This window comes from Gymnoscopelus microlampas, assembly GCF_963454915.1.
Source record: "Gymnoscopelus microlampas genome assembly, chromosome: 11".
NCBI classification, from domain to species: Eukaryota; Metazoa; Chordata; class Actinopteri; order Myctophiformes; family Myctophidae; genus Gymnoscopelus; species Gymnoscopelus microlampas.
The window spans coordinates 24,048,045-24,067,302 of record NC_139948.1 but is presented as its reverse complement, the minus strand read 5'-3'; the positions used below and the strand labels follow the sequence as shown (position 1 = coordinate 24,067,302).

At 41.0% G+C, this 19,258-nt stretch overlaps 1 protein-coding gene across 1 annotated transcript in view; it reads right to left on the bottom strand.

Annotated features, from left to right (window-relative positions):
• arhgdig (Rho GDP dissociation inhibitor (GDI) gamma) overlaps positions 1-13,820 on the bottom strand; it is a 53,677-nt gene extending 39,857 nt beyond the window's left edge. The window contains exon 1 of the mRNA XM_084073016.1: positions 13,680-13,820. The gene's annotated coding sequence lies outside the window, so the exon portion shown is untranslated. The remainder of the gene's footprint in view (positions 1-13,679) is intronic.
• Positions 13,821-19,258: the final 5,438 nt, after the last annotated feature.

Genomic DNA, 19,258 nt, shown 5'->3' with positions numbered 1-19,258 from the left:
ATATGCTAATGCTGAGGCGCGTTTACACAGGGGCGCTAACAGCAGGTAGCAGGGCTGTCTGCAGAGGCAGGCAGCGCACGCTGCCTTAGATGGTATTCTAGGACGCAGACACAGGCTATCGATTCACAGACGAGGGAGCGAGCCCCTCCCCTATACCTCCACCCAGCCACCCCCCCCCCCTTCCTCCATCTCTCTCAGTCATCAGCCCAGAGACTGCAATGAGCTCATCCTTTCCTCACCCCCCCCCCCCCCCCCCCACCACATTCTCTCCCTCTCATTCAGGCTCTCACTTGTATCTCTGCACAGAAACCTCCTCTTCCTCGTCTCTCTCTCTCTCTCTCTCTCTCTCTCTCTCTCTCTCTCTCTCTCTCTCAATTTCTCCACATTCACTTTCCTTCACATCAAACCATGGCATTTTAATTATTGTATCTTTATTTGTCATTATTCTATCATTCACCTTCACGTGTTTGTTTTTGTCTTATGGTGTGTCCATATTTTCCCTGTATCTTTCTCTCCTCCTCTATAAGCATCTATCTCTGTCTCTCCATTTATCCTATATTTGTCTATCCATCCATCTGTCCGTCTGTCCATCCACCCCTCCACTGCCACTCCTCTGCTCTTCAATTGCTCTCCCTTTCAGTGACCACACCCTGTCAGCGATATCCTTCAATCAGCTCTCTCTCTCTCTCTCTCTCTCTCTCTCTCTCTCTCTCTCTCTCTCTCTCTCTCTCTCTCTCTCTCTCTCTCTCTCTCTCTCTCTCTCTCTCTCTCTCTCTCTCTCTCTCTCTCTCTCTCTCTCTCTCTCTCTCTCTCTCTCTCTCTCTCTCTCTCTCTCTCTCTCTCTCTCTCTCTCTCTCTCTCTCTCTCAAACCCACACTCTGCTCTTTTTTATTTCTTCCTGTTCTCCCTCCCCTCTGCTTTCCTCTCCTCTCTCACCATCTTCTCTCCCCTCCCCTCTTCTCGCTTGTCTCTTCCCCTCTTCTCATCTTGTCATCTCATGTTCTCTCCATCTCCCCCTTGTCTTCATCTCTCTTCTCTTCTGTCTCCTCTCCTTTCCTTTCCCTCTACTAACATTTCCTCTACCCTCATCCTCCCCGTTTAACTCTTTCCTCCTCTTCACTTCTGTTTCTCTCTCTACTTCTTTTTCTCTGCTTTCCCCGCCTCTTTTTTTTGCAGAAGGGAAGAAGACAAGACTGTAGAATGCAAAAGGAGCTTCTATTCCCAGTTCTCTCTCTCTCTCTCTCTCTCTCACACACACACACACACACACACACACACACACACACACACACACACACACACACACACACACACACACACACACACACACACACACACACACACACACACACACACACACACACACACACACACACACACACACACACACACACACACACACACACACACACACACACACACACACACACACACACACACACACACACCTCAGGGTTTTAGCCTAATATTATCAGGCTATTGTATTTCATTTACATCAGTTTTACATATCAGTATGTAAAACTGATTTCACATTCAGTAATGAGCTCTAACTCTTAACAGGCGAAAAGTCTAACACGCTGTGATGAATCATAACGTACTAAGATAATTTATATCATAACGTTGTTTGAGAAATAAATGAAACAAGGTTTTGTATTGAGGTCATTCTCGGTCCGCTCCTTACTGAAGCAGCCCTTTGTGATGGATGAAGTCTGTCTAGGAGTGATGAAGGAAGGGACCCATCTTATAGTAATATCCCCCAGGCCCCGGCTTCACTGTGTGTGTGTGTGTGTATGTGTATGTGTATGTGTATGTGTATGTGTGTGTGTGTGTGTGTGTGTGTGTGTGTGTGTGTGTGTGTGTGTGTGTGTGTGTGTGTGTGTGCGCGTGTGCGTGTCTGCCTGCATTGAGTGAGTGAGTGAGTGAGCGAGCGAGTGACTGACTGACTGACTGTGTCCATCCATGTACAGTACACACTTTTCTCCACGTGCGTTATATTACTTATTAACCTTACAAGACCTGAGGCCGATTCTACAGAATGTATTCTAAATCCTAACAGTTTTTTGAAAAAGCCAATAGTTTTGAATAGCCAAAGAAATCTAAAATGACACAGATAATACCTCTGGCCTCTGTATTGCTTTTCATCCAAAGAACTAAAGATAGAGAGACAAACAACAAGTGAGCTTTAAAAAGACACAGGAGGAGAATAGAGGTGAGAGGCTTTTTCCATCACACACACAGTAAAATCCTCAGTGCTGATTAACTCTGAGAGTGTACAAATGTAACCAAATGGACCCGTAAGGGTCCATTTGGTCACATTTGTACACTCTTGGAGATACAAATGGACAAATAAATCTGAGGATTTTACTGTGCATATAGATTGAGCAGCTGAATTCAAGGGGAGGCTCTGACCCAGTATTGATTTCACTTGTTCAAACCATTTGTAACTTGTGAAGCAGAGCGGTAGATATAGTACACGGATGGGAGCAGACAAGTTAAAGAATGATTGTTAAAGTCACAGAGACAAACAAGACAAGTTACTACACAGCAAAACCCGAAGCGTTATGTTTAACGCTCAAAGTGTAAAAACAATGCTGCGGTCTCCAGACAAGTCATGATATATGTCATTAAAACGCTATCAAACTTACTTGTTCAAATCAGGCACATCCTGTCTGAAAAAAAGATGCAGAAGAACTAATCCACACATTTGTTGCCTTCAGGCTGGATTATTGCAATTCCTTATTGCAAATTATCCAGCTGGTCCAGAACTGGTCCAGAACTAGGAAAACATTTCATATTTCTCCCATGTTAGCTTTTCTGCACTGGCTCCCTGTGAAATCCTGATTAGAATGTAAAATCCTCTTAATGGTCAGGCACCATAATTAGCTCATTGTACCCTATCACCCTCACTAGAACGCACTGTGCTCCCAGAATGCAGGCCTACTTGTGGTTCCTAGAATCTCCAAAAGTAGAATGGGAGGCAGAGCTTTTTAACTATCCGGCTCTTCTTCTGCGGAACCGTCTCCCAGTTTTTCATCAATGCATATTACTAACTTGACTTCTAACACAGAGTTTTTGTGCTTTACTTTGTCCCACAGGCTTACATGGATCGTGGTTATAGACCCCCTGGCTCCAGATCGAGGATTTCCATGGATTACTGTTGTGTACTGTTAGTGTAGTTGTTATTATTGTTTGCATCTCTGTCTGTGTGTGCATGTGCATGTGTGTGTGCGTGTGTGCGCGTGTGTGTGCGTCTCTCTCTCTGTCGTCTCAACCCGACCGGTCAAGGCAAGACAGCTACCCACCTAAAGCCTTCTTCCCATTAAAGGGGATTTTGTCCTTGCTGCCAAGTGCTTACTTCCCCATTTAAATGAGGCGCTTGCGCTCTATTAGTGAAGTGTGTATGTGATATTGTGACATAGACCAATGTTTGGCCGCCAGCAACTGCAAAGTTTCCTGACTGAACTTGCACTGCACAATGCATGCATGTATCATGACGCTCTTTTAGTGTATAGCAATACCTTTCTCAAGAGATTCAAATAACTTTTTAAGTCCCTGCAACTTGATCTTAACATCATACTGAAATAATTAAACATTTGGCTTACTCTGGGGACCAAACAAACTGCTGTATGATTTGGAAATGTTCTGCAGTAAGGTCAAGTATCCTTTAACATGGCGGTCCTAGCTGAGTGGGTAGAGAGGCCATCTGGAAGACAGAAGGTCCCCGGTTCGTGCCCCGGGTCCCTGTCTATGTGTTAAAGTGTCCCTGAGAAAGACACTTAACCCCTAACTGCTCCCCAAGCGCTGTATTAACCCATTAACCGGGAAAGCATCACGTGTCATTTTTGATTTCTTTAGCTATTCAAAAAATAGTAGATATACAAGCTCATAGCGCGGCACCGACTGCTGCGCTATGAGCTTGTAGATCTGCCATTTTTTGAAAAATCTAGAAAATGTGTGCAAATCTTTGAATATATATATTTTCAAAGTGAACATTTGTAACTCAAATCTTTGCTTCTAGGGATCCCTGGAACAAAATATTTTGAGATGGGGGTTCGTGGTCAATTACATATCATTTTGGGGGTCCTTGACATTTTGAGAACCAGCAACATATTTTTTTTTTTTAAACTGTTAGGATTTGGAAGACATTTTGTAGAATCGGCCTCAGGTCTTAATGGGTTAATAGCGCCCGCCCACTGCTCCTAATAGTTAGGATGGGTTAAATGCAGAGGACAAATTTCATGTATGTACAAAATATACAGTGTCAAAAAAGACCCCAAAGAAGGAGTGGGGACTAGATTATGATTATTTATAACTCGGGGTGTTGTTGTGTAGTAGCTTGTACAGCCATCTGCGGATGAAAACTTGCACGCTGCCTCATTCTGCCAGTGTGTGAAACCGCTGACAAACAGGATGCCAGGCCGACAGTGCTGTGCATGTACTTCCTGTTTCAGAGAGCACACAGACTGTGTCGAGGAGGAAGCGGCGCACAAAGAGTCAGAACGAAACCCGGGACTGAACTGAATAGAGAAAAACCTTCACTCTCTCCTCTCCCCTCCTTTTTTTGTCCTCCTATTCTCTTCTGTCATCCCCCCCCCTCTTATCTTAGAGTCTTCCTCCATCTCTTCTCTTCTTCTGTACTTCTCCCATCCTCCTATCAAAACAGATCCTTGTCAGAACTGCTCCACTCAAAAGGCCTGGTGGGATTTCTAGGCCCAATTACCCAGGAAACATTTTAGGAACAAAGGTCTTTGCTTTCTCAGAACTCGGGGAGAAGAGGATGATGATACTGTGTAAAAAAAAGTCAGAATGTTGTGAAAACACAACCAACCACTATTACGCCAGGGACACACACACAGTCATGCACATGCAGTGTATACTCTACCTGTTTAAAAACATGTTAACGGGGTACCGCTCACAAATGCAATACATAAAGTGCAGCAGAACGCAACTCATACACAGCACACTGCCTATCATTAGATATACCGTATGTTCCAGTGGGGCACAATTGTTACTGATAGTTCCAAGTTCCGAAAATAAAAGCATACAGTATATTAGTATGTGCTGTGCTCTTAGTGTACTGTGTGTGTGTGTGTGTGTGTGTGTGTGTGTGTGTGTGTGTGTGTGTGTGTGTGTGTGTGTGTGTGTGTGTGTGTGTGTGTGTGTGTGTGTGTGTGTGTGTGTGTGTGTGTGTGTGTGTGTGTGTGTGTGTGCATGCATGCGTGTGTGAGCGAACGAGCGAGCACGACGAGCTTGTGTGTGTGTGCATGTATGGGTGCGTTTCATATTGAGCACAGCGACACATTCCACTGAGCAATAGAAGTAATTATTTCATTAATTTTCATGAAGTCATTGACTAAATGGAACCTGCCTAGCCTATAGGCTATTCAATTGGTTTTCTCTCTCACACATTCTCACGCACTCATAAAAGATCGTTGGCCTCCATTGTAGGAATCCATCATGCTCAAGTTTTTCAGAGGATTTCTATAGCTTTGGTGCCTCAGAAACTGAAACCATCTCCACAAATTGGTATACAATACAAAAGTACTAAAATGTTTTACTTAAGTAAAAGTATCAATACTGCAATGTAGAAGTACTCTGTTACAAGTAAAAGTCCGGAATTAAAAATGTAATTGAGTAAAAGTACAAAAGTATTGGTATCAAAATGTACTTGAAGTACCAAAAGTAAAAGTACTAATATGTTTGAAAATAGCAGATCTACAAGCTCACAACGCGTCGCATCGCGACGCGTTGTAGCTTGTAGATGGCTTGTAGATCGGCTTGTAGAGCTTGTAGATCATTTCCAAATAGCCTATGTATAAAATAGGGCTGTAGTGGTTAATGTATGTTTTATAATATAATAATTGATATCTGAAAAGTAACTAGTAACTAAAGTTTTCAAATAATTGTAGTGGAGTAAAAGTACAATATTTGCCTCTGAGGTGTAGTGGAGTAGAAGTAAAAGTATTGTAAATTGGAAATACTCAAGTAAAGTACAAATACTTCAAAATTGTACTTAAGTACAGTACTTAAGTAAATGTACTTAGTTACTTTCCACCACTGTTGGTATACAATACTGGCATGCAGCCCCTGGTGCTCACGCCTATCCAAGTCAGCTGTGGGTCTTTCTGCTATTTGTCCTAAAGCAAGCAGCGCTATAAACCCATTATGTTCATACAGTTTTATGGGGATATAAATCAGTGGCAGCTACGACTCCCACCGGGGCAGAGGGGCTCTATAAAACGTATGTTTCAACACAGAGCCAAGGACAGTTTTCATAGAGAATGTGTGAATATAAAGGGCCCCTCAAGGCTCTGATCTGATGGACCCGGGCGTTTCACACTTCTCTCCAAGAACAGACAAATTGGTAGGCAAGCAAGGGCCACGTTTTAAAAGTGCAAGAGTGAGAGTGTCAGTGTGTGTTTTGGGTTCATGCATGGGGCACTGGTACAGGTGGTCGAAACAGTGGTAGTGACAGTAATCCTAGTAGTAATACAGTAGTACTGTAGTAGTAACGAAGTATTGGTCATAATAGTAATAATAGTAGTGATAGTATGCAGTCATATTTAGTACTAATAGCAATACAGCGCTGTGACTATAGTAACAGTAATATTAATAATGGTAATAGTGCTAATAGTAATAGCAGCTAGGACTGATCATTGTAGTGCACTGTTAACAGTAGCAAGGCAAGTATATTATTTATGTAGTACATTTGATACACAAAGAGAATTCAAAATGTGTTACTTATAAGGCATAAAAAGGCATTCTAAACATTTAACACTTTCAACCTGCTGTCCCTATTGTGGGCATTTCATTATAGGCGAGGATTGCAAAAGAAAATCGAATATTGTAAAAAAGCTATGATTTTTCTTTTTTTCGTTGTCTTTATGCTTCCACTGTTTGTATTGTTTGTATTGTATGTCTTGTTTCATTATGATTATCATTACTGCTGCCATTGATGAAGAATGTCTTTGTGCCGTGTGATGTGTATTGCCTTGTCTCGTTATGTTTTTCATGATTCTGAAAGTGCATATATGTTTGTATGTTTGTCTTAAAAAAGAAATAAAGTACCAATCATAAAAAATATTGTAAAAAAGAAATCATAATCATTATAGCAAAAATACAAGCTCACAACACGTCACATCATTACACGCTGTAAGCTTGTCGTTTGGCAGTTCTTTTCTGTCACATGGCAAAGTACTGTATAAACGGCTAAACAAGTGATTAATAAGAACAAAGTTGGTTGTTCAGACAATGGGAGTAGTACAGTGTGTAGAAGAATATACAAGCTCATAGTAATAGTAGTTCTAAGTACTACAAGTAGCTTTTGGCCATGAAGTTGCCCTTTAACCATATTTTATACTTTGGCAATTAAAAATATTTTGGGAAAATCTCTAGCACGAAATGTTTTTGAGATGGGGGTCCGCAGCCAAATACATATCATTTTGGGGGTCCTTGACATGGAAAAAGTTTGAGAACCACTGCCCTAGAGGACTACAGGTGTACTGCACTTCAGCTCCGTTAGTCCTGCACTGCTGCTCTGCAGTCGGCAGTTGAATACTGTGTTTGCACTCGGAAGCTCCCAGGTGTGAACGTGTACCGTACTGTACTGTACTGTACGTAACTGTGCATGACTGTATGAAGTGTGGTTTTGCTGGAAAAACTGCACATAGACATGCTATGCAAACATTGTCCAGGAAAACACAAGTCACACAACAATCCCCAACAATCGGAGGCAGAGATTTGTGCTCGACAACATTTCCTCAATGACTTACTTCCTGGTAAAGAGGGTAGTTCTACTTAGATAAATAAAAAAAGAATGCTTCCCTGTCATCGTTCCTTATCATCTCTTTTAGATGGACTGATGCGGCCGACCGGGCAAAAGAAAAATAATTATTGTACAGTAAATTAAATTTGGAGACTAACATCACATGGATTTGCAAGCATAATATGCATTGATTTGGCGAGTTATTCCATTAAGCTTGAGGCACAGAAGCTGTGTAGCAGTAATAGCTTTCTGTGTTTCCCTCTCTCCCACTCTCACACACGCACATGCACTCACTCACACATGCACAGATATGCATAGAGTAAGTGAGCGATGCGGTGGGGCGGCGAGTGTATAAGCTGTGTCTAAATGGTTTTCTGACAGCATGATGCGTGGGGTACATTTATCTCCTCTTTGTGTGGATAGAATAAGCCGGTTCATTTGGAGCGCGCTCATCCATAACCACCTGGGTTTACTCACACACAGTCAAATCCTGGGTGTTAATTTACCTCTGAGATTGTACAAATGGAACTAAATGTACCCAATGTGGGACCATTTGTTTCCATTTACACTCTCAGAGCTAAATTAACACTGAGGATTTTGCTGTGTACTGAAAACGGCTGGAATAATACAGCCTCCAGTTTTCATTCACAGGGCATGAATAATAATTTCACCTGGCATAAGAAGCATTTGTCAGGCAATAATAATGAATGGGTGAATACAAAAAGTATTTGTCACAGAGTGATTGGATAAATACAGAGGTAATCGCAGGTATGGCAATCGAGGTTGTCAGGGTACAAGTGAATAAATAATACAGAGGGGTATTTTTTGTCAGGGTGGATATTACGAGAAGTCATTTTCCTCCATCCATCATTGTATGACTGTCGTGGGAAAGCAGAGAGAGTAGGATATCATACACAAACAGGATCATATATCACAGACATTTATAATACCACACGCACACGCACACACACACACACACACACACACACACACACACACACACACACACACACACACACACACACACACACACACACACAACAGAACTGTTGATGATGTCACAAAGAGGAATACTGATCTCACATGCAAACTAAACATACAAGCTTAAATGTATACTCACAACCACACCACACACATAGGGCTGTCACGATTACAAATGTAAGTTGACGATTAATTATCACTGTTGAAAATTTGTTGAAAATTACATTTCTGTTTGGCATATCTGCCCTGTGCAACTTTCGTAAACAAAAGTTGCACAGGGCAGATATGACAAATAACACATATTTAATTACTTTATACTTAAAGGAGACATCCGGGCATTTTAAGTGTTTTCTTTGATGTGTCGCAAATCACTCACCACGATAGAAAAGCCTATTGAGTTAATCCATAGAATTCCCTCTTGGCCGTTCTGTCGACCCCCTCCGTTGGCATAATGGGAGCCCGTGGAAAGCAGTAATTCGCCTATTTTAACAAATGCAAAGTCTGTTTGTTTTTTTTATCCTAGGGACAGGTCGATTTTTAAGAAGGATACCCCTGGAGAAAATGTATGTGCCCTAATTTAAAATGCCATGACCCTCCCTTTGACTAAAACAAAATAAATCAATGACCCTCCCCAAGTGTTTAAAAAAAAAAGATTAACCCTCCCCACCTATAGGAGTGTCACGATATATTGTCCCACGATATAGCCTATTGTGGTATTAAAATGTGACGATAGGTATGGTCATGATGTCATACTGTATCGTAATATTTTTTTTTTTAATAAAAAAAAAAACATTTTTTTTTTTGCCGGTGAAAGTTATGAGTTCTTGCTGTATGGTGTATGATATGAAATGTAAAGCTTATCATAATCACAGTAATTATTAATCATGTCTTCCGTCATATTCAAGGTATTTTGGAGAGAAATGAAACAGACTCCAGTCACTTTCAGTTTAAAGCACTGCAGAGGGGATGTGCTGTGTGTCAGCTGATGCTTGTTGAAGCTCGTTAATGTGACATGCATCAAAGCAATTATGCCTCTGCACTCTCAAATAGGCCTATCTAATCTAAGATGGCTTACATGGTATTATACTGTATCTGGTATTATATATTTTTTTTGAGCTGTTGGAAATAACTAGGCTGCACTTGGTTGGTAAAGTCCAGATGACAAAAATATGAGGTTTGTGGAATGTATAGTTATGCAGTGTTATATTATATTTGTTATATTAGTGTCTTTATAGTTAGTGAGAACTTCACTTCTCCCTTAAACTTGCACAAATGTATTTATTTGTTTGTACAAAGCACTTTGTAATTATTTTTTAAAGTGCTTTATAATTGTTATTTTAAACTAAAGATGATGGCCAATTTTGATGATACATGAGAAAAGAACATTAATAATGTATCATATCAATATCATATGCCAAACATCATGTATGTATCGTGAAATTAGTGTATCTTGACAGACCTAACCCTCCCCATCAAATACAACAACATGACATTTAAAACTGATAATATGTCCGATGTTTTGCTTTCCACATTGATTAGAACATTACTGTAGTCAGTCTTGCTAAATGCACAGTGTAGTGTCTGTAGTGGTAGCAGAATGGACAGTGTTCTCAACTTACATGTGGGAAACCCATTGAATCCTAGTCAGATTGAAGAAGGTTGAGTATTTGTTATTCAGTAGTTTACAACTTTTGTCACTCTGCACTTTTAATTTTTAACTACAGTGACTACACTGTTGCCTACATCATGGGTTTTCAACTGGTGGTCTGTGGACCACTGGTGGTCCGTGAAGGTATTGCATGTGGTCCCTGGCCATGCATTTAGTAATGTAGGAAAGTGAAGATTTGTAATATATTTTATTTTATCGACCACTAGTTGAGAAACAGTATGATGATGCATAAATGTTGTCAGTTACTTGGAAGTCGGATTTAAAGAACTTCCACAGAAATGGGAGTTAGAATTTCAAGGGAAACTGTAGGCCTACAGGTTTACCTGGTTGAGTCATCATTAGTAGGAAATGTGCCCATATCAATTGCATGTGCTTGCTCATATATGTTGCAATGAATCAGTTAACATGAGTTTAATATGGAAGGTTAAGAGAACAGAATAGGGGCAACCATGGGAAAGGAATGGATCAGTGGTTCTCAATCTTTTCTGAGCTCTGGACCACTAGCATAATCTCAGTTAAATAATGACTGTTAAGGGCTTTAATTTAATTCACCTTGAATTAACAAATTAAATGAAGGCCTTAACAGTCATTATTTAATTTCAAGCTTTTTCCCCCACACCACGCCCATATCCCCCTCCCAACACAACAGTGGTCCCCAGGTTGATTCTGAGTCAGGGTGGTGGTCCCTGGTTCATAATCAGTTGAAAACCCATGGCCTACATGCAACAAATTAGGCTATCAATTATGGCCTGATGATGATTCTGGTTTTACTTGTGGAGCTAGGCTGGCATCTGCACAACTGTCCATAGATCCAAATTAATCACATGCACAGAATTACTTCAAATGATTATGAATATGCAGTTATAAATTTGTCATTGTAACCTACCTGGTGTATGTAATTCTATGAGCAACAAAAACACACTTAAAAGAGGATATCTCTGTGTTGGAAATTGGGATAATGCATCTCTCTAATATGCCTAACACCTGTTGAAGTGTTGCTTAATTGTTCAACCACCATCGTTAAGACGCTGAATAGATTTGACTGGGTCGTTCACACTCGCTGTGCGTTGATGGCTTGTTAACGACAGTCATTGATTCTAAATAGACCAAGATGTTACTGGATTTGAATCCGTATCCTTTGAAATAGAGAGGGGTCATTGACCACTGTTCTGCTGTACTAAAAAGGTAGCCTATATAAAAAACAGACTATTTTATCAATTCAAAATTGCATGACCCTCCCTTGGATTCAAAGTAAAATTAGCTGACCCTCCCTTGTACTAAAATTAGAAAGGCATGACCCTCCCCTATTTTCCTCCAGGGACCCCCTTCTGTAAATTTCGACTGGTCCCCTAGTACAGGGAGAGAAACAAGCAACTAGCGTTAGCTCGTTCTGCATTAGCATTAGCTCGTCGGGAACTTTCAGCGCCTCTTAGGGTCTCATGAGACTCCACAATGAGTACTAGGAGAAAAAAAACAGACTTTGCATTTGTTAAAATAGGCGAATTACTGCTTTCCACGGGCTCCCATTATGCCAACGGAGGGGGTCGACAGAACGGCCAAGAGGGGATTCTATGGATTAACTCAATGGGCTTTTCTATCGTGGTGAGTGATTTGCGACACATCAAAGAAAACACTTAAAATGCCTGGATGTCTCCTTTAAAAATAAACATTAATAGTGGAAATAGCCGATCTATAAGCTCAAAACGATCTGCTATTTCCACTATTTTTGACATTTTTGGAAAATATGAATTATTTTAACAATTGATTATGACGATTATGATGATCATGCAAAAAATAATTGCGATTATATAAAAAATGCGATTAGACGAGTATGTAATGATTGTGACAGGCCTACACACACACACACACACACACACACACACACACACACACACACACACACACACACACACACACACACACACACACACACACACACACACACACACACACACACACACACACACACACAGAGAGAGGGGGGGGGGCTTGAGAGGAAAGAGAAATAAAGAGGAAGTGTAGTAAGGTACAGGAAATGGTATTGACTCATGTAGAAAAGCATTGAACACTTCCACAGAAGTCAACGGCTGCAGGGATTGTGAAATATACCACATATAGCCTATTCCTACATCTACACACACACAATACATGCATAGTGCTACAAGTTCCAACACATGCACAGTACTCCAACAATACTTTCAATACTATCATCATATAAGTCCTGTGATTGAAATCTGGTAAAAGAGCAGGAAGCTCTGGCAGATCATGTAACCTCGCCTGGAAACCAGACGAATCTACCATTGCAACAAAAAAAAATGCCCTCGGCAGATTGGAACCGCTCAGTTGTGATTGGATTTCACTCCCTCCGAAGTAGTGAGGGACCAATCAGGGCCCAGTATGCGAATATAGGGCGGGTTTATCACCAGAGGCATTTTTTGAATTCGCCCCTTAGAAATGCAGGTTCCACACAAATATTCCAGACTAATATCTATGCAGTAATATTAGTCTGGCCATGCCAGGCTACACGTAACCCTCTATTCTCTGTTGTTAAAACAATTTCAAATCTACAATTTTAGAACTTCCTGTTTTGTTGTTGTTTGTAAACACCAGATTAATTCAAGCTAAACCTCAGTGAATGTTCAGCTCTCATAGTTCCCCACTTAGACCCAAATTAATGTTAACCTGAATACATCACATGAAGACAAAATGTTAAAAGTAATTTTCAGTATGTGACTCTGTTTGGTTGTACATTCACAACTAGGCCAACAGACAAAATAAAACAGACTCCAAACCATAGGTATAACATTGAGTCTAGCAGAGGAGACAAGTCAGTTGCAACCAGAATAATCATTATTACATACAAATTATCTACAGCTGTTGTTGTGGTATCATCATCTCTGCATCAGTGTTAGTGTATGTGTCAATGCAGAACTTAATGAATGAATCTCTTATTTCGTTAGCATAATTGCCTAAGCATTTTTTTGACCAAATTAACATTTCTGCCTAACTCTACTCTCCTGACACTGCTGCTTCATTGTGCCTTATTGCCTATGTCCTCAGCCTATCAGAATGCTTGTTACATTCCAAAAATGACTTAGGCAATTATGCTATGAGGCTAACTTTTTGACTTAGCCAGAAATGATTTTGAATGTAACAAGCATTCATTTCTTCTTTCCAGAAAATATTCAAAATATGACTTAGGCAATCATGCTATGAGGCAAACGATTTGTAAATTAACAGAAACAAACGTAAACATTGTTTTACCTTTAGACAGCTACTTTGTTAGAAGGTTGCAGGTGGTGGCAGCAGCAGCAGCAGCAGTGAGTGAGGAAGCTGCAAAAGTTCTTTTAACTTCTCCCTCTCGCAGAAAGAACAGGAAATGAGTGTGTGTGAAATGTGTTCCTGTATTATCTATGACAAGTTTTTACTCTTCACTTATGCTTGACGAATATATAGTCCGCCGTACGACGGTGTCCCTCGCCGAAAATAGCAAATTCACAAAGCCCACAACGCTTCGCATTACAACGCCATGATCTGCTATTTTCAGCACTGGACGCATTTCATACTAAATAAGTAGCCTTGGATCAAGACTATCAGATGTATTTGATCGAGACTTTTACTTTCGTATCTACGATAGTCGTGCCTAGCACCCCCCAGTGCGTCCTGCACTTTCACCAGTAAAGCCCGTACTTCTCCGTACATGTACAACAAAAATATGTAAGGTGCTTACCCGGTTGCCCCAAATGTTAACTCAAGCTACGGTGTTTTTGTGCAATGTATTAGTCCGTATATTTCAATAGATATGTGTTTTAATTCCGTCTGTGTCGGATTCTGTCGGAAATTCCCTGTTCCTCAAGGGGCGGTAGTGACGGGACGCATCCGTTGAAAGCCGGAATTACACTCAATGTGAACAGGAAGTAAACGAGGGTGGGAAATGGCGTTCGGCCCCGTTATATTATACCTCTATGGTTCGGCCACAGACGGGATTAAAATACTTCTTTATTGAAAAATACGGACTAATACACTACACAAAGACTCAAAAGCGCGAGTTAACATTTAAGCCAACCGGGTAAGCACCTTATATATATTTCTTGTACATGTACGGAGTAGTGCAGGACGAACTGGGGGCTGCGAGTCAAGACTACAATAATAGATACGAAAGTAAAAGTCGATACTCGATAAAATACATCTGATAATCTTGATCCAAGGCTACTTGGATCAAGACTACTACTAGACTACTACTACTATTACATTCGTGATCATTGTAATGCCAATATGCCATCCTGTCATCACAACCATTAATACATGTATACCCACAGTCCCACACACCAAATCACCATAAAATATCGCCGTGCAACCAACCAACCAACGTGCTAATTAAGACCATACAGTGCAATGACAGTCAGTCACAGTGCTTGACTATCATAAAGTTTGTCAGCAAGTTTCGAGCTCCATGGTCTGTATTTTACCCTGTGTTCTTTGACCTGGTCTGCCATCTAGTGGAGCCTGAGAGAAAGTCGTGACTAAAGGGATTGATTGATTGAATACTTTTTTAGCAGTTTGCCAAAAAAAAGCACAGAAAGTACAGTTCAATACAAAGAGATGCTAAAAAGGATTAAACCCAAGAAAGCACTACTATGGCTTGTTTCGGGGTCCTGTTTATTCAATTAATTCATTTAGTGACAGACAGATGATGATGATTCACAGTAGCTTACTTAATGTTTCAAAAACACAGCTGGTAGATCTAAAAATGTGTGTATGGCTGTGTAATTGAAGGAAAAGCTACAATAGTGTGTTTTACTCTAGTGCTAACAAAGTTTGGGTTGGTTTGAATTGATTCCACATTAGGTTTAAAAGAAAACACATGACATAGTCATGATTCTCAAAAAGAAAGTGGTCCATGGTCTCGGACAAATGAAACAACAATAAATAACAAAACAGGCATTAGTAGCCTACATCAAATTATATAAAACACTTAAAGACTATAAAAACTAAGAACTAATAACATTCTGCAACGTGTGTGTGTGTGTGTGTGTGTGTGTGTGTGTGTGTGTGTGTGTGTGTGTGTGTGTGTGTGTGTGTGTGTGTGTGTGTGTGTGTGTGTGAGAGAGAGAGAGTGCATGCGCGTGTGTGCATGAACAACAAGCAATGTACTGTATAAAGCTTTCAGCTTCTTAGCCCCTATCAGACTATGCCAAGCTCATTTTCTCTATAAGGGATTTAGTGTGTGTGTGTGTGTGTGTGTGTGTGTGTGTGTGTGTGTGTGTGTGTGTGTGTGTGTGTGTGTGTGTGTGTGTGTGTGTGTGTGTGTGTGTGTGTGTGTGTTTGCTTGTGTGCGTTTGTACCTGTCTTCATATTTCCTTTAAACCTTTAAGCAATTATGCTTTTAATCATTTGGTGCAAATGCCTGCATTACTTTGCTATATTGTCAAATACTTGGTGTGTGTGTGTGTGTGTGTGTGTGTGTGTGTGTGTGTGTGTGTGTGTGTGTGTGTGTGTGTGTGTGTGTGTGTGTGTGTGTGTGTGTGTGTGTGTGTGTGTGTGTGTGTGTGTGTGTGTGTGTGTGTGCGTGCGTGCGTGCGTTTTTTTTGTACCAAAATGCTTGTTGAAAATGAAAAGATGATGTACATTTTTATGTAGCCTGTATGTGACTTTCTCCTCTTTCTCCTTTTGCCAAATGGAAATAGCAATCTTTTTAATCACTTCTATTGGTAAAACTGCTTTACAATAACAATGCTGTTTAACTAAAACATTGCAGTAGCTGCAAAAATAGCTTTTTACATGCATGGATTTTGTAGGTTCCACATTATTTTGACTACTTTCACATTTCCTGGTTGTTGACATGCATTCACATGGGGCTAGACACAATCATTTTTTCAACATTATTGCATCATTGTGATGGGAGTACATGGTCCTGATATTGTATGGCAGGAGTCCAATCTGGACTCGCTCATTTGCCAGAGAAGCTTACAGATTAAATTGGGAGCGTGAATATACACAGGCAAGACTGACATCCTGCACATTTAACCACGTCAGGTGAACTAGAGAAGTAAGTCAATTCAAGTCCTTAGACAAATGAAAAACTGATGTCCAAGGACGGCAAGGACACTGACATGGAAAGAACAACAGAAGTTACTAATAAAAATAAGAGAGTGCATTCGCCCCACTCACGGACACTGGTCTGGGATGAGGGTTTATTGTTATCCCATGTAAATTAACAGAACACTATGTCTTGCCATTAAACCAATAGATGATGTTATTATCATGTTTTAATAGGTGGTGGCCTATTACTGTGATGGCTCAGAACCCATACATAAATTATAACAGTTCCACCAAAGCCACTAAGCTGAATGAGAAAAAGAAGCCAATAAATCAGCACAGAAGCCAGACATATCAGCATGTATTATATTCCACAATAGCAAATGAAAACCCTTAAAACCGTATCTCACATGCGCACATACTGTGTGTGTGTGTGTGTGTGTGTGTGTGTGTGTGTGTGTGTGTGTGTGTGTGTGTGTGTGTGTGTGTGTGTGTGTGTGTGTGTGTGTGTGTGTGTGTGTGTGTGTGTGTGTGTGTGTGTGTGTGTGTGCGCGCGCACGTGCGTGCGTGTGCGTAGCGTATCTCAGAGCCTCTGCCTGATCACTCACGCTCTCACACGCAAACCTGGGAAGTGAAGGAAGCGTCTGCACCTCCAGGACTTTGTGCTGGGTGCGTGGGTTACTGGGGGTACTCAGGTGTGCGCTGTGCACCGTATCTGGGTTGTACCAGTTTGGCTTGGCAGGACTTCCCAGCATGCCTCGGGGCACACCCACACTTTGTTTTATCGTTGTGTAATAATGTATGCTTGTTATTTGAGTTGGAAAGTGGTTTTGCATGTTTGTTGTGATAGATGTTATTTGATGTCTGTGGTTCCATTTGGTCATTTGTTTTGATATGTGTATGGGTTTGGTTGTGAAACCATGGGCGATATGGGTGGTTGTAGTGTGGGCACACCCCCCTTTCTCATTGTGGAGTTTTGAGTTTTGATGGAGCCGCATTCATTGCATAATTTAAAAAAATCTTGATTTATAGCTCTCTGCAAGTAAACATTGTGTTCTGTCTGCAAGATAATAAACCAGTCAATTGCTTCGTGATCAAGAAGGCTAATGTTGCCTAGTTTATACAGTAATAACATATTCAACAAACAGTGGTAGTGCTACACAGCATTTTGTTTCTCGTCAAGTGAATTAATGATGTAATTTGCCACTAGCATTGCTGCAGTTATTGTGCTATCTGACCTGAAGCCTGAACAAAATTGTGTTGGGAGAATGTGGTTCTTAAACCTCCCCTAAATGCGCGCGCACACACACGCACGCACGCACGCACGCACGCACGCACGCACGCACACACACACACACACACACACACACACACACACACACACACACACACACACAGTATATTATATACTACAGGCATACACACACATGCATTATTATTACACACAGGCAAGCAGAGACTTTAGTACCAGTCACATATGTCGTATGCACACATTTCTGAGAGGTCCAGTCTACTGGGACATTAGATTTTGTAGCCGAACAGCATCTCTTTGTCTAAGTGAGGTTGCTGTAGTATCTGAAAACTCTGGATTACCTCTTCCCCTGGCTACTTATAAACTGGGGTGTGATTGTAACATAAATATAATTTTAAACTAGTCCCAAGTAGAATCTACACTTGATCTATATCACTGTGATATATAAGTCACGTAAAAAGTGTGCTTTTCAATGTTTTTAAAAACAACACTCAAACATTAAATTGGATATACATTTACACATGCATTTGCACGATGAGCAGTCACACATCATTGCAAATAAATGCCAGTGGTGTTGTATCTGTGCGTTATCGTTGCGTTGTTCAAATCAAATCCAATAATGTGTGTTTTTTTTTCTTGGCTGTATAGGCCAGAATATGGCGGCATGAAAAAATAAAAGCTATGACCTTATTGTTAATTTTTCCCTGCTGCGTGTGTGTAAGCATGACAGTGTTTTCAAATGAACCCCCCTCATGTCTTCTGTCCATCTGAGTGTCTGACGGTGAGGGAGATTGAAGTGAGAGGATTTTTCTCCCAAGGAAAGCTGCTTAGCAAGCTGAGGCATACACTTAATGGAATTGGATAGAAGATAGTCCTCTGATTAAGTTGATAGCTAAGCTCACCCCAGGAGACTATTGCATAACACTGTTCACAGCAATATTCTGAGGGTTAATTTAACACTGAGAGTATAGGTCCATTTCTACATTTTCAGAGTTAAATATAACACACAGGATTTTACTATGTTTACTTTTCTTTCTCTTACATTCAGTCAACCATGGTGGGTCAAGGCAGTGGAGGAATTATCAACACTGCTAGAGAAAACGGGCATTTATTTTCTCGAGTCCCCAAGTTGTCAATCCCCCTTGTCTGTCCCACGACAGTGGAACGACGACTTGGTGTGAGCAGAAGGGCCTTATAAGATGAGGAGTGAATTGGTTGGTGCGGACTAGCGTTGGCAAAGTGACGCCAGAGGGGCGGAGCCTGGAGAGTATTTAAACCTGCTTACAAAGAGAGAGAGAGGTTTCCAGGAAGAGGGGGAAAAGTAGGAGTGATAATACATCAATAATATCCCAAAGGGATGATATAGGAGAGACGACACAGAACCCTGAACCAGCATCCACAGGTGACCCAGACTACCTGCAGAACCAGCATCCACAGGTGACCCAGACTACCTGCAGAACCAGCATCCACAGGTAACTCAGATCCTAGAAGAGGCCCTGACCCAGCAGAGTCCAGCATGAGCAGCAGCTCTACCACCTCCCTCAGCATCACC